The sequence below is a fragment of the Uloborus diversus genome, chromosome 7, assembly GCF_026930045.1.
Source record: "Uloborus diversus isolate 005 chromosome 7, Udiv.v.3.1, whole genome shotgun sequence".
NCBI lineage: Eukaryota > Metazoa > Arthropoda > Arachnida > Araneae > Uloboridae > Uloborus > Uloborus diversus.
Genome location: NC_072737.1, coordinates 92,106,269 through 92,119,789, shown reverse-complemented (window position 1 = coordinate 92,119,789; position 13,521 = coordinate 92,106,269). Strand labels below are relative to the sequence as shown.

Here is a 13,521-nt window from a genome sequence, read left to right as displayed (position 1 = left end):
GCGATCCATATTTTTTGAAAGAAAAGAAAAAAAAAACTTTGCTGAATAAGGAAAATACAAACAAGATTCAAACACATAATTTAGAGGGGGGAAATTGCAAAATTTTTTTAGCCTTTCTTTAATTTATTTTTGAAAGTTTTCTTCCTGTTTTAGCAATGTTTTTTGATTAGATTAAGCCTTTATTTATTTCATTAATTTTCCTTTAAAAAAAAACTTTTGCGGGGAAGATAGGCTAAAAATAGTTTGAAATACATTACCATTTGAAACTTTTAACATCATTTTCACAAAATTAATATTTTATTCATTTCTTGAAAGCATGAAATACTAAGTTAAAAGTAAATAAGCTATCTTGCATTACAAACGGAAAAAGAGAGAGAGCGAGGGGAAATAAAAATAATTTTCATTCATCGTAAAGAACTTCTCTGCAATTTACCCTCTTTCGAAAACGTGGGTGAATTAGTAACTCTATTTCTCAATAGGCGAACTTTTAGAACCATTTTTAAATCGGCGTAACTCAACAATTTACAGTAGAAATAAAATAGAAAAAAAAATCCATTAATCAGTAAACTATGCGCTTGCGGGTCACAGAAAAAAAAATGTTCCAAAACATTTCTGGCCGAAGATAAAAAATTAAAATCAACGTTACTCAAATCCCTACGAGAATTTACGCAGTTATGCGAAACACTCCACTGTGTGTCCATCCCAGTCACGTGGTATCCCCTTACTTTCCCCCGCGGTTCTTCCTGCATGAACAACCACGCCCACTGCCGTATCTATGTGTTAATGATCTAAGGGTGTGGGCACTCATCATTCAACTAAAGTCAGCTCGCTGCTCATTAAATACTTTTTTATTTATGTTGATGCTTGCCACAATTATTGTTTTCAGTGTCATGGTCAGACAGAATTTGTGTGATTAGTATCCTTGACTAATTGCATAGAAAGGCATTTTATATTTTGTGGCAGTTCTACTCTAATATTTCACTGTATAAGCTTTTTTCTAAAAACAGGGTTTGTATGGGTCCATGGAAATCCTGGAAAGTCATGGAAAAAATTTCAGACCTGGAGAAGTCATGGAAAATTAATATTTTTTATTAAAAGTCAGGGAAATGTATTCCAAGTCATGGAAAAATTTGTTGAGCAGTAAGAAAGTAACAGTAGCTAAAAGAGCCTTAAAAACCTTGAGTAATTTAAAAGTATTGCTTGTAAAAGATATTAATACTGGAAAGTTGAATGGTCCCAAAAATAAATCTGGGTTTTGGAATCCTGTTGCATTCGCTTCTGTAACAGCCTCCCACCTTTTTTTGTAATGTGATTTTATTCCTGGGACATCACTAATTTTGAATTCACTATTATTTTCATCACTACTTATATTTTATATTCTGAAGTGGTGAAATTACAAGTTCTTGATTTTGCCTTGCTCACTCAAAAGTAATTCAATTGCATCCCACTTGATTTCAGCCACTTGTAAAGGAAATCATTATTAAATTTATCAGCAGTGGTGTCCAACATACGGCTCGCAAAATTGATTCTTGTGACCAGCTGAAATACCTGATTTAGATAAAAGAATTTACTGAAAAACATGGCTTTAATTTAAAGAACATAAGTACTGTCAAGTTACATGGATGGTTAGATGCACTGTTGACACCTAAGGGCAATATTTTTATAAATTTCTTATTCAAAACTTTAATGACTCATGCAAATTTTGTCCCATTCATTATTATTCTGCCCTATTTACTAGACACTTAAGCATCAGTATATTACATTCTTTATATTTTTACTTCACTTAAATTTATATGTTAAAGACAAATAAGACAGTTTATAATTAGTTTCTATAGTATGCACTGACATTTTTTCAATCACACACGCACAAAGCACAAGTAAGCCCTTCGATGAGGTAGTGCATTAACGTAAAAAATTTACTAAAGGCCTATAAACGGAAATTGGAGAGTTTGACATTAAATAGTACTGTTCTCTTCATGTAACAGGGTCATGAAAATTAAGTCATGAAATTTTCTTGGAAAAGTCATTGAAATTTTTTATCTGAAGTGAGTGTGAGCCCTGTAACAAAATAACTGGCAAACTGCAAGTAGTTAAAACGAGAGAAATAAGCATGGTACATTGAAAGAAAAAGTATGTGTGATAAAATTCAATCTGCTCTTTAATATGTCTGTGCTATTATGGATTGCAAGGACAATTGATTTATAATCATCATACCTCATATTCTTTATTGCGTCAGAATCACAAGCATTTTAAATCCTTGCATTTTTTGCTGCTGAATTGAGGAAAATTTACTTGGTGGAACTAACATGCAAGTGAGGAATTTAAAGTAAAATATCCTGTTGCTCTTGTATGTGTCAACATTATAGATGAATACAAAGTCATTGGTGTTCATCTCAGTTGATATATACAAGGGCACCGCTATGTACTAAAAAACCCTTCAAGAACTAGGTCCCCCCAAAAGGAGAAAAACGCCCCCCCCCCCAAATAAATAAATAAATTGCACTCTGCATCTTGACCCCTGCTTTTCCTACCTAAAAATGATAAGGAATAAGCATAATTGATGCAGGACAATTTTCTGCATATATGCTGAAGAGCCTTTCAAGATTTTCTCTATCCCAGAAAATAACTTTAATTGATCTCTTTGTATGCAATGCCCCAAACTGGTTAAACCATTTGTTAAATGGCACAGGGGCACTCTGGGTTAAGAGTGCATACACATAATATGACTTGTGTTAGTTTTCTTTTATAAATTACTAGCGGCCCATGCCGACCTTGTTCGGGTTTTAAAAAAAAAACTATCTATCTTAAATAAATATTATGCAGTTACTTTTTTTAGTTTAAAAACTTATTAATAAGTAACATTTTTTATTTCATTTTCACAATATTTGAAGCAAATTTATTTACCTCCTTTCCGGATCATGAGAGACGAATATAGAATCTCCAGTGAACAATACAATCTTCCCGTATATAACTTTGTACTACATATCGAATAGTTGTACGTTTGAACTTAACATGTGATGATGGTGATGGCATAAAGAATTTTCATTGGAAATTGTGATCACGTAAATTGGAAAACTAATTATGCAGGGACCATGGGGGTGTAAGGAAAATGAGCCAACTCAGCTGCTGCAGGGGTTGTAAGAACAATAATCTCAATCATATTATATGGTAGTGAATTTAATTGGGGTCCGATTCCAATGCATAGATTTTGCAAATTAAAGTGACACAATAAAGTTTATTTGGCTATCGCCTTTAATTTTAATAGCACTAAGAGAAGTCCTGAGGAGTAAAGGAAGTTAAGGAATTCATGTGTATGATACAAAGCATTGTTGGCAAAAACTATCGTCCTCTTGCACATCCACGTGTAATTGTTTTTGACAAAGACTCTTGGTTTCAGGATAAACATTCTGGATCAAATCATTTAGAGAGAATTTACCAACTTATCTATTTCAATAAGATATCCTGTAGCATGTGTTTACCGGTTACTTTCTTGCAGTAAAAAACTCGAGTAATGCTTATCACCATCCCCTAAACGGGCTCTCATAGTTTTTCTTAAGATACAGAGATTGTAAAGGGCTCCTAAGAGGAGACAACTTAATTCAGACTTGAAGTATATCTGTATGCCTTTCTCTAGGGCACTACATTAAGAGTTTGATGAAAGACACCGTCAAATACAAAGGTGACACCTCTCATAATTTTGTCTGAACCTTTTTGGCCTTTTAGGGTTTTATCTACGCATTCTATAGCCAAACGGTGGTTCAGCGAACATTTGTCCTACATAAGGAGACACCCTCTTGAAGAAGTTCTCCCAATTGCCCCGTTTTTTAAATGCGGAGACTTTCTGAAGGTGATATTCAAAGTAGTTTAAATGTGGAATGGTCTTTTTCCATCACTAAGTAAAATCTCAGCAGTTCCCTAAAAGAAACATCGCAAAAGCCTGCTCATCGATTTTCAACTACTGGTTATATTTATTGTTTTCACGTTCCACCGGGTGTGCTGAGAAAAAGTAATTTGCTTTCCTGGTTTTCATGTACCAATCTAGTTTTTATAGAATTGTTTTTGTTAATTCTCTGTGGCAATGGCAAACAAAAGTATTCTATTGAGTTTCCGCTTCATTGACAAATTTTGCCTTATATTTAAATTATACTTTCGTTTTATACGCTGTAAAAACAATTTAGAAATGTTCCTGGAAAATAATGTTCAGCTCATGTGCCAAATTTCTGCACGAAACGTATCTTGCAAAAGACAAAAATGTTTTCTGCTAAAATTCAGTTACCTTCCTGAAATTGTCCCTGAACTATTTCTAAAGAAAATCGTTATCTTCCCGGTTAAAGCCAGTCGTGTTATCTGGAATCTTAAGTAGATGCAATATTATAGCTTCACACATTCCTGCTTCGCCAGAAGAGCTTCAAAAGCTTTTTTACAATCATGGCCACAGCAATGACGAAATCGCAAGCGAATACTATATATCTAACTTGCTTGGAGCACTACGAATTCTAGAGTTTTATTTGTTCTTATTAGGAGCTGAGTCATTCTGGGCTAACCGTAATCGAACTGACGCCGATACACTTATTAAACACCTTCAGTTAACCTTTAATACTGGTAGCAAAAAATATTTTTTGCAACAGTGAGAAGTACGCATTCGTACAACGTTTAGAAATTCAGGAAGCTTTTTGGCAAAGATACACTTGATTTTTCCCAGGAAGAGAATTAAATTCTGTGAAATTCCGAAACGTTCCACGGAAACAATCAGCGACGCTTCAGCATTTTTTTTTTCCGTGTGTCATTTAACATTGAACGACAATCATAGTATTTCTGCTGACGTTCTCCTTGCAATATGTTGTCATAAAGACCTTTTTGAAATGTTTGCCATATAGCAATAGGATCTAAAAGTTGACATAAAAGTTAAAATATTTATAAACAATTCTCTGCATTTACGAGCGAAGTAAGAAAGTTACATATATCAAAAAGGCTTAGTTTCCGAGGTTTGTCATTCCTCTATAAGATAAATTTTGAGGCATTAGCATTCTGTGACTCCAATTGATTTGCAATGTCAATGCTAAGAGTATGCTATATTATATCCCTAATAATCTGCTGCCTCAAATAAATGTAAAGGTTTTGGCGATTCTCGCGCTGGCACTGTGATATTTACTTCTTTCACGTGCTGCCAACCCTCAGCATTCAGTTCGAAGTGAACCGTTATCCATTTTGCTATTGCGGATACGGAGCAGTCAAGGATTGTTTTTACTTATATAAAAACAAAACAGTAAGAAACAAAAAACTGGTAGCGAAGACATATTGGTTAAAAAAAAATAGAATGAATATATATATAATACATAAATTATAGCCTATGTCACTCAGTAAGAATGCACCTTTTATGTAGTGAAAGAATTTTTTCAATAGTTTCAATGGATCCGAAGATTACCTCGAACATATAAACATACAAAAATCCCCTCTCTCTCTCTTTATAATATTAGTATAGATTTGATTAACAAGGGTGTATATACAGTGGCGGATACAGCCGGCGGGCAACCGGGAATTTGCCCGGTGGGCTGGTCATGCTTCGGGCCGACCAACTTTAACAGCAAGGTCTTTCGGGCCTGTCTACTAACAGCAAAATATAAATTTTGCGCGCACAGCTGTTTAGAATAACGCAAATTCGCAAAATACAGCCTCAGCTCCTCTTTTACGCATGGGCTAAAGCTTGCGGGTGGAGGGAGGCAGGGCCGTCACCAAGAAGGGGGGGGGGGGATTTCTGAAATGGGGCTGCCCAGGGCCTGATTATCGCACAGGTTGACTAGGCCTGGAGCCCTATGTTTCTAAGGGGCTCCACATTTTTTAAAGAATTATGCATAGCATTGCAATGATATGAAAAATACATATATTTTTAAAAAAATAAAAAATTATGACTTATTAATTGGAAAAAAAAACTTCTTTAAAGGGGAATTTTTAATCATTCTGCCAGTAACGAATATACTTGGTCACGATTATGAGGGGACCCAAAGGGGATTCATAAATGCACATAAGTGATTTATACATAGTTGTGATGTGATTAGACAAAGAGGCCTCCAAAAGTGCATTCGTGCTTTAAAAATGTAAATCAAACGCTTCATAATCTTCAGGGGGGGGGCTCCAAATTAATGTGGGCCTAAGGCCTCACAGTCAGTCAGGCCCCGGGGCTGCCAATATATTTTTAGTGGTAAAATAAAAAGTAAATGAATAAATTAAAAAAAAAAAAAAAAAAAAAAACAAGGAAACCTAAGCGGAGTCGTAAAAAGTTAAAATACTTTTGGTCTCTTTGACGCTTTTATTTATAAATGACAATTCACAATTGCTATAAAATGCAACTTACAACAAGGGCCGACGTGAGGTCATGTCAGCTTAGTTGGAGAATAGGGGCCCGGCTCGGAATTGAACTCGTGCAGAGAGTAAAATATCCTAATGGTGAAAGGAGTAGAAGGAGGCTTGTGAAAAAATTGACCTTTGTCATTTTTTTCTCGGATCCGCTTTTGCTCTCGGCGACCCTGTTTATAACAATTGGAATTAAAAGTGACAAAATATTTTTTCCGTAAAATTATTTTAAAAAAGGCAATCTTAAAATACCATTGAGGAGCATGAAAGACTCAACATTATTAAGATTATCAAATCAAAGAAAGGTCAAAGGCCGCCGAAATGTGAGTTTCAAACATTTTTTGACGAAACATTAAGTATTCTGTACACTGTACAAACTCACGGTTTCGGGTCCCTCAGTTTAAAAAGCAAATAAGTTGATAAAACAATATTGAAAGAATTCCGGTGATCCCCAGAACCTCCCCCCCTGCCCTCCTAATATCATTGAAGATCGTGGAAAACTTAAATTTTTTGTCTTCAATTTTGAATAACTTCATAAGAGAACAGCCGAGTCCATTCCCCGCCATAACATGGAATTCCAGTTTCAAAAATTTGCTGGAGGAAAGTACTCGAACCTCTGCCATTTTTTAACATTCCCAAAGATGGTCTAAAACTGATTTTAAATTAACAGTATCAAACATTTTCTGGGAAAGTGCCCCCGTCCCCTCCTCTCTCTCGGTATCATCAATGAAGAATGTTTTAAATCTTGTTTTTAGAGCTTCAATTTCGAAAATTTTCAGGGGTGCGCCTTCTGAAAACTCCTTTTCCTAACATCACTGAAGGTCAGCAAAAATTTCGTTTTAGGAACTTAACTTTTGAGTAACTGCCGGTGCCCTAGTCCTTTAATAAAGATGGCTTTTAAGACTTCAATTTGAAAATTTTCCGGTTTATTGCCCTCGAATCTATCTCGACTTAAAATCACCAAAAAGCTTTTAAAACTGCGTTTTTACAGCTAATATTTTTTTTTTTAATTTCAGAGGAGAGCCCATGGAACCGCTCTTCATACCATATACTCGAAGATAATTTAAAATTCTGTTTTTGGATTTCCACTTCTGAAAAATTGCAGCAGGAAAAACTGAACCTATGCTCCCCTAACATCACCAAATATTGTCAAAATTGAGTTTTTAAGACAACAATTTCGAAAATTGTTGTCGGACCCCCCTATTTCAGACTCAATGTTAACCCATTAATGCCCAACTCCGAATTAAAATTTTTTTTTTTTGGCTCTTTATCTTTGTAAGGGTGCTAAATGAACTAGAAAAATGATGAAAAAAATCCTGAGTCAAAATTTAAATTTTAATTCTATATTACGTTACCGTCCTATATATAGGACGCTAGGCACGAGAGGGGACAGGTTTTTACAGATATTTCTACTCTTAAATTTTCCAAAATCAACTGCCTTTTTTATCAAATTTGCATGTATTAAGACAGTAAATGAACAAAAATGCATGTAGCAAATCATAATAATGAAACTGTATAATTAAAAATAATTTTAATTATCTGAAAACATTGTAATACTGTGCAGGAAATATAGCATTTAGTTTATTTTAACGAGTGCTTCTAACTTTAAAAATATTTAAACTTATATTTACTTTAAAATAATGCACAATAACAACTACATTTGCAATATAACTGAAAAATGTTTGAGAAAATATTTTTTTTTCTTCTACATCTTTAAAAAAGTTATTCAGTATGAAAGATTTCAAAGCATTTGTCATGCAATCCTACTAAGCATTTATTGCACTTTCTTGTAGATTTCTTACCACAGTAAGCACATCTTATTTGTTTTGGATTTACTACTATTAGGTGATCTTTTCCATCAAACCTAACTTCATTGCATACTCTGCTAGACAATTTCTTTGGTTTTCCCAAAGCCACACCTGATATTTGCTCTCTTACTGTACTTTGCAAAATATGTTTGGCAGATTTCCCTTCTGAATTGCAAAAGATCCATTTTCCTTGTCTTCATAAGAAGGGCATAACCTGTATAGCAGCCATGCATTTTGCACAGGAGCTTCTAAGCCGAACAAAAATAGTGGCCACCACCATTTTTTGGACCGTATGGAACAGCGGTATTGGGCTATGTTCTGATCCATACGGTCTGTTCCACCCATGAATTTATTGTATTGGGAAACGACAAATGGCTGGTCTATCTCAATAAATTTTCTTTCGGCATTCGACCATCGTTTAGCTTGAACTATGCTGCCGTGCTAAGCACAGATGTGGTATCTGCACATTTTATCAAAATTGAGTTATTGTCACCAGGTGGTCGTTAGTAATTTAATTTACCTAAATGTCAAGTTTCTTGGCGATTTGTGAACGCGAAATATTAAAAAAAGTTTTAAGAAAAAAGTCGTAACTGCAAAGTTTGCGGAGTTTGCTCAGGCAATTTGAACGTAAGTGACAAATACTAAGCCTTTAAAGTGGTATCTGCGCAGTTACCACTTTTTTCCTTAGTATTTTTTGTAGATACGACTTTTATACCTTAGTAAAGCAGCATATTTCATAATGTGGCAGTTTATTGTAATACAGAATATTAAAATTAGTTTACCGTTTTGAATAGTTGATACAGGTTGATAATAAAAAACTAATACAACTTTGCATAATTGTTAAAGTAAAAATTCAGCTTTTTCTATTTAAATGTTTATTTAAAATGCAAATTCTAAAAATGAAATACATGTAAAATATTCATATCTAATTCTTTCATGCAAAAAAACCGCATTTCATTCTACGGCCAGTAATATTTTTATTTAAGTATCGTCTGCTGTCAAAATTATCTTCATGCTCGGTAAAAATGAATCTAGAAAATAAAACATTATAAAAAGCACATTCTTTGAACATAAAAAACAGAAAAGTGTTATGGATTACAGTTTTAACTGTCCGGAGTTTTGAAAATGGTATCTTTCAGAAGGTAGATTCTGTTAGATTTGTATTAAAGAAATAAAGCGGAACAGCCAAGTCCAAAGAAAGCAGATGTTTTCAGTATTATTTAATGATACATTGAGCACGTTTTTCTAAGCTACTTTTGTCGTATCTGTGCAGATACCCCTAAAAATGCCTAGTAATTGTCACTTACGGTGAAAATAGCTTAGTATATGAAAAGGTTTTGAAAAGAAAATTTGTCGTAACTACATTTATTAATTTTAAATTAAGATTTTTACAAAAATTCTGTGCTATGGTTTTTAGATAAGTTATTTACGAAACAACTACCGCAAGTTGAGCATTTAATTAAGTCACAAATCAAAGAAACGAGCTGTAAAACTTTAATCATCAATTTCTCATTTTGAGCTCTACTGCAGATACCACATCTGTGCTTAGCACGGCAGTATGGGTGTAACGCCATACTGGTTGGATGCTAAGGTAACAACACTATTGTCATTCCATCTTACTAAACTCAAATTTTTCGCGTTTCAGAAATCATAACTTCCTCGCTTTCGTTTTTTAAAGGATTTAATTTCTTCAAGTGGACAGTTTTCAATTCTGTTTTTTCGCAGTTCCGGTTGCTCCCATTCTTTTCTCTGTTAATTTATATTTTAAAGCAGGTGAAGTGAAAAGATTGTCAAAATATAAATCATACTGCTTATTTTCAGGGAGTTCGGAAATGAGATCCATTACAACTGCACCTCCCATCCCAATTCCAGATGTGTTGGAAACAGTTCCTGCACCTCTGTATGGTTCAAATTGGATTAGGTAACCAAGTTTGGTGTTTAAGCACCAAACTTTATGTGATAATGCATATCACATTTTTCACCCATTTGCATTTTTCCCATGTTTTCGGTCATTTGAATTGTTTTCTTCCCCCATTTTGTTGTTTTTTATTTTCTTGTGCATTCCACGTTTTCCCCGCGTTCCCCCGTTAAATTTCGCACACTTTACGATATCAAATATGTGACTTATTCACTTTTCCCATCGTTTAGCTTTTTGTCAATTTTTCAAGCGTCGATCCAATTTTTTGCATCTTCTTGTCGGCCATTAAAATGGCGTAGCGTCCCCTTCCCTTCGTTGTTTGGGCGCCAAACGCACTCATTGGTTCCCGCGCATCACCGCGTACCCGGATCTGATCGCTCATTTGCCGATTCATTTTTCCACCCCACTTCACTCTACTTGCTGCTCTCTGTCCGCTCGGTCGCATTTTCTGCGGCTCCGGTTTTTGTTCTACGATGGCGATAATGATGCATCGGTGCACGGCGTCTGGGGACGGCCGTTGCTCGCCGCGAAATTGTTAAGACCTCAACATGAGGTGAACGTTTTATTTTTTCATATATGTTTACAATATAATAATCAAGACCGTTACTTCGTCGCAGCCGAAGATGAGAGCGTAGGTGATCCATCACCTGTTTGAATGATGGCGTCCGATGGCGGCACGCAGAGTGCACCTGAATCGTCCCCTTAAGTAACTACTTTTTCGATGATCTACATACCATGAGGTGACGGCATGGATCCGCAATTACCTTGAAAGTATCCTGATTCCTTTTTAAGCGTGTGACGAGCTCAACATTGTCACCATGGAGATTACAGCCCGCACCATTTTCGGCTCAACGTACAGCGGCCTGCAACGGACATTTTAGCAATAAGTCATCCCTGAATTACACCCCACCATCTTCATAATGAACTGTCCATCCTCCGTCCATTACAATTAGAATGTTTCTCCACCCTCCGAGGGAACTTTCCGTTTTTTTTGACCTTTAACGAACTTTACAACCCCCTACCAGCTCCGCCTTTTTTTTTTGAACTCTTATGTCTGTAATCCTCGCATTTGTTTTTTTTATATGCTAAGTGAAATGTTCTGGTGATCACCACGCCTAGTGTCTGTCTTCGTGTCGGCTTAGAAGTAACGTAGAATAAAGAATGTATGGTAATTAATTTTGTGCTTCCTATCGTCAACTAACACACCACCCCCGGGTAAGTCTCTTTTAAATTTTGTTCTTGGGCATTCAAGGCAGTCGTTGGTCTGAGGTTATGCGCGGCAGCGATGCTTCCACTTCCACGGCCTAAAATTGTTATCTTTTTGGTTTTCGTATAACTTTGCAAAATTAATCGCGCGCATCACGACACTTTATATCCATATCTGATAGTTTTTCCTTTGATGTACTGTTTACATCCGTGATGTCCGAAATATGGAACCATACTTTCATCAATAGACAACTGCTGTTCATCTGGCATATGTCTCAAGAATGTTTCATTTAAGAGGTTGAAGAATGGGCGCAGTTTAGCCATTTTGTCAGTTTTATCTAAATTGCTATTGTCGGCGAAGTGCAAATACTGCATTATTTTTTCAAATCGGCACTGTGGCATGGCTTCGGAAATTGCATTATTTCTTACGTCGCTTGAGTTTTCCCAGTACATTCGTCTTCTTGGGAGCACATTATAGCCACTAGTCAGAAGGATAGCAAAAAACAATTTCAGTTCATCAGCATCAATAACAAAATCATGATCTCCCTTTTGACCGGCATACAAAATAGATTGTTCCAAAATTAGTTGAATTATTTCGCCATTTAGGAACAGTTCAAATAGGGATGTAGGGGACCAATGGTCATTCAAAAACGGAGGTTTTTGTTCATTCCATGTTAATTGAAGATAATTGTCTTTACGTAATTCACTTTTGGACCAATTTCGATTTTCTGGGGAATCTTCTTTTTCATAATACGTTTTTTACAATTCGATGGAGTGTGTCTTACATCTTCTACTTCACTGTCTGATTCACCAATAATTTTTCTTTCTTGATTATTTTTTCGAAGAGTTACAACTACTTTTGCTCTCAACTGTCCGCCAGTTAGATTGTTCATTTCTAAACAGTCTTCTTTTCCACTGTCTTCATCAGTTACTTCATTAGATGGGGGATCCAAAAAAATATCAGCTCCATGAAATGTGTCATCATCAGATAACTCTGCCATTAAAGCTAATGCTTCTTCAACTGTCAAACTTAAAACAAAAAGGAAAATAAGCACTGAAAAAAAGTCCTCATTTCAAACGTATTTTAAATTTAAAATTATAATTGGAATTTTTCAGATTTTACGCGCGTTTAAAAGCATTCACCAAATCAACTGAATACATGTTTATCCATTACTGATAATTGTTAATCTTCATAATTGTTAATCTAACATATTTCAATCCAATTAAATTTTTACATTAACTAGTTTTATTAATACGTTTATTTCTGAAAGCTCTTAAAGAAGAAAAAAATATTGCATCTATTAGAACATGCAAAAACATCATAAACTATGAGAGAAAACATGCTCTAATGCAAAAAAAAGCATGAAAATAATAGGGTTAATTATATTAATAACGTTCCAAATAACTTAACTCTTTAATGCTATCCTTACTCAAAACTTATTTTAAAGAAAACATATATTTTCTATATTATACGACGGTAAAACATCATGAATGATCAGCAAAGCTAAGCTTTCACGTATCGGAACAAGTTTGAAAAACCTGTCCCCGTTCGTGCCTAGCGTCCTATATATAGAACGTAACAAAATCGCAAAATTAACAACAATAGAATAATATTTTTAACAGTTTGAGAAATACGTGTTTTAGAAAAAAGTACAAGCTACAATAGGAACATAAAAGCTTTTGATATTGATAAGAAATAAAAATTTCAACTCACTTTTTGCGCTTTGTCATTTTGAAAAGACGAAAAATCACTTTCTTTGACTTTAGCCAGTAAGAAAAACTAATAATAAAAATTAGTGCTGCCACCTTGTGGATAATAGTAGATACAATGTTTCTTTATGATAATCAGTTATTTGATCTGGAATAAAATATTTTTTGCCGAGTTACGGATAAATTTGTTTGCGTCCTTTTAAAAGGACGCTAGGCACAAATGGGTTAATCTTTCCATTAAGTTTATATTGCTAATACTTTAATGACTCCCAGAAGCCAGAAAGCTAAGTCCACTCTGTCTCTCTTTTTGTATTGATACATGCGTTTGAAAAAAAATTAAGGGGCTGCGAAACTCGTACCCGACCCCTCCCACCAGGTTTTTGACCTTGCTTCGAGTCTGGGGGTCGTCAAGATATGGTAGTATATAAAAAATAATGGAATGTTTATGACAGGGCTCAGTTATGTATGTTTGTGTCGAGGGACCCATCACGTTCTAAGACAGCCCTAGTCTTTCCCCCATGAACATCG

The 13,521-nt window shown here is 35.0% G+C and overlaps 1 protein-coding gene across 1 annotated transcript in view; it reads left to right on the top strand.

The window, feature by feature from the left end:
* Positions 1-13,521, top strand: part of LOC129225836 (uncharacterized) — an 86,010-nt gene that overhangs the window by 71,274 nt on the left and 1,215 nt on the right. The window lies entirely within an intron of this gene.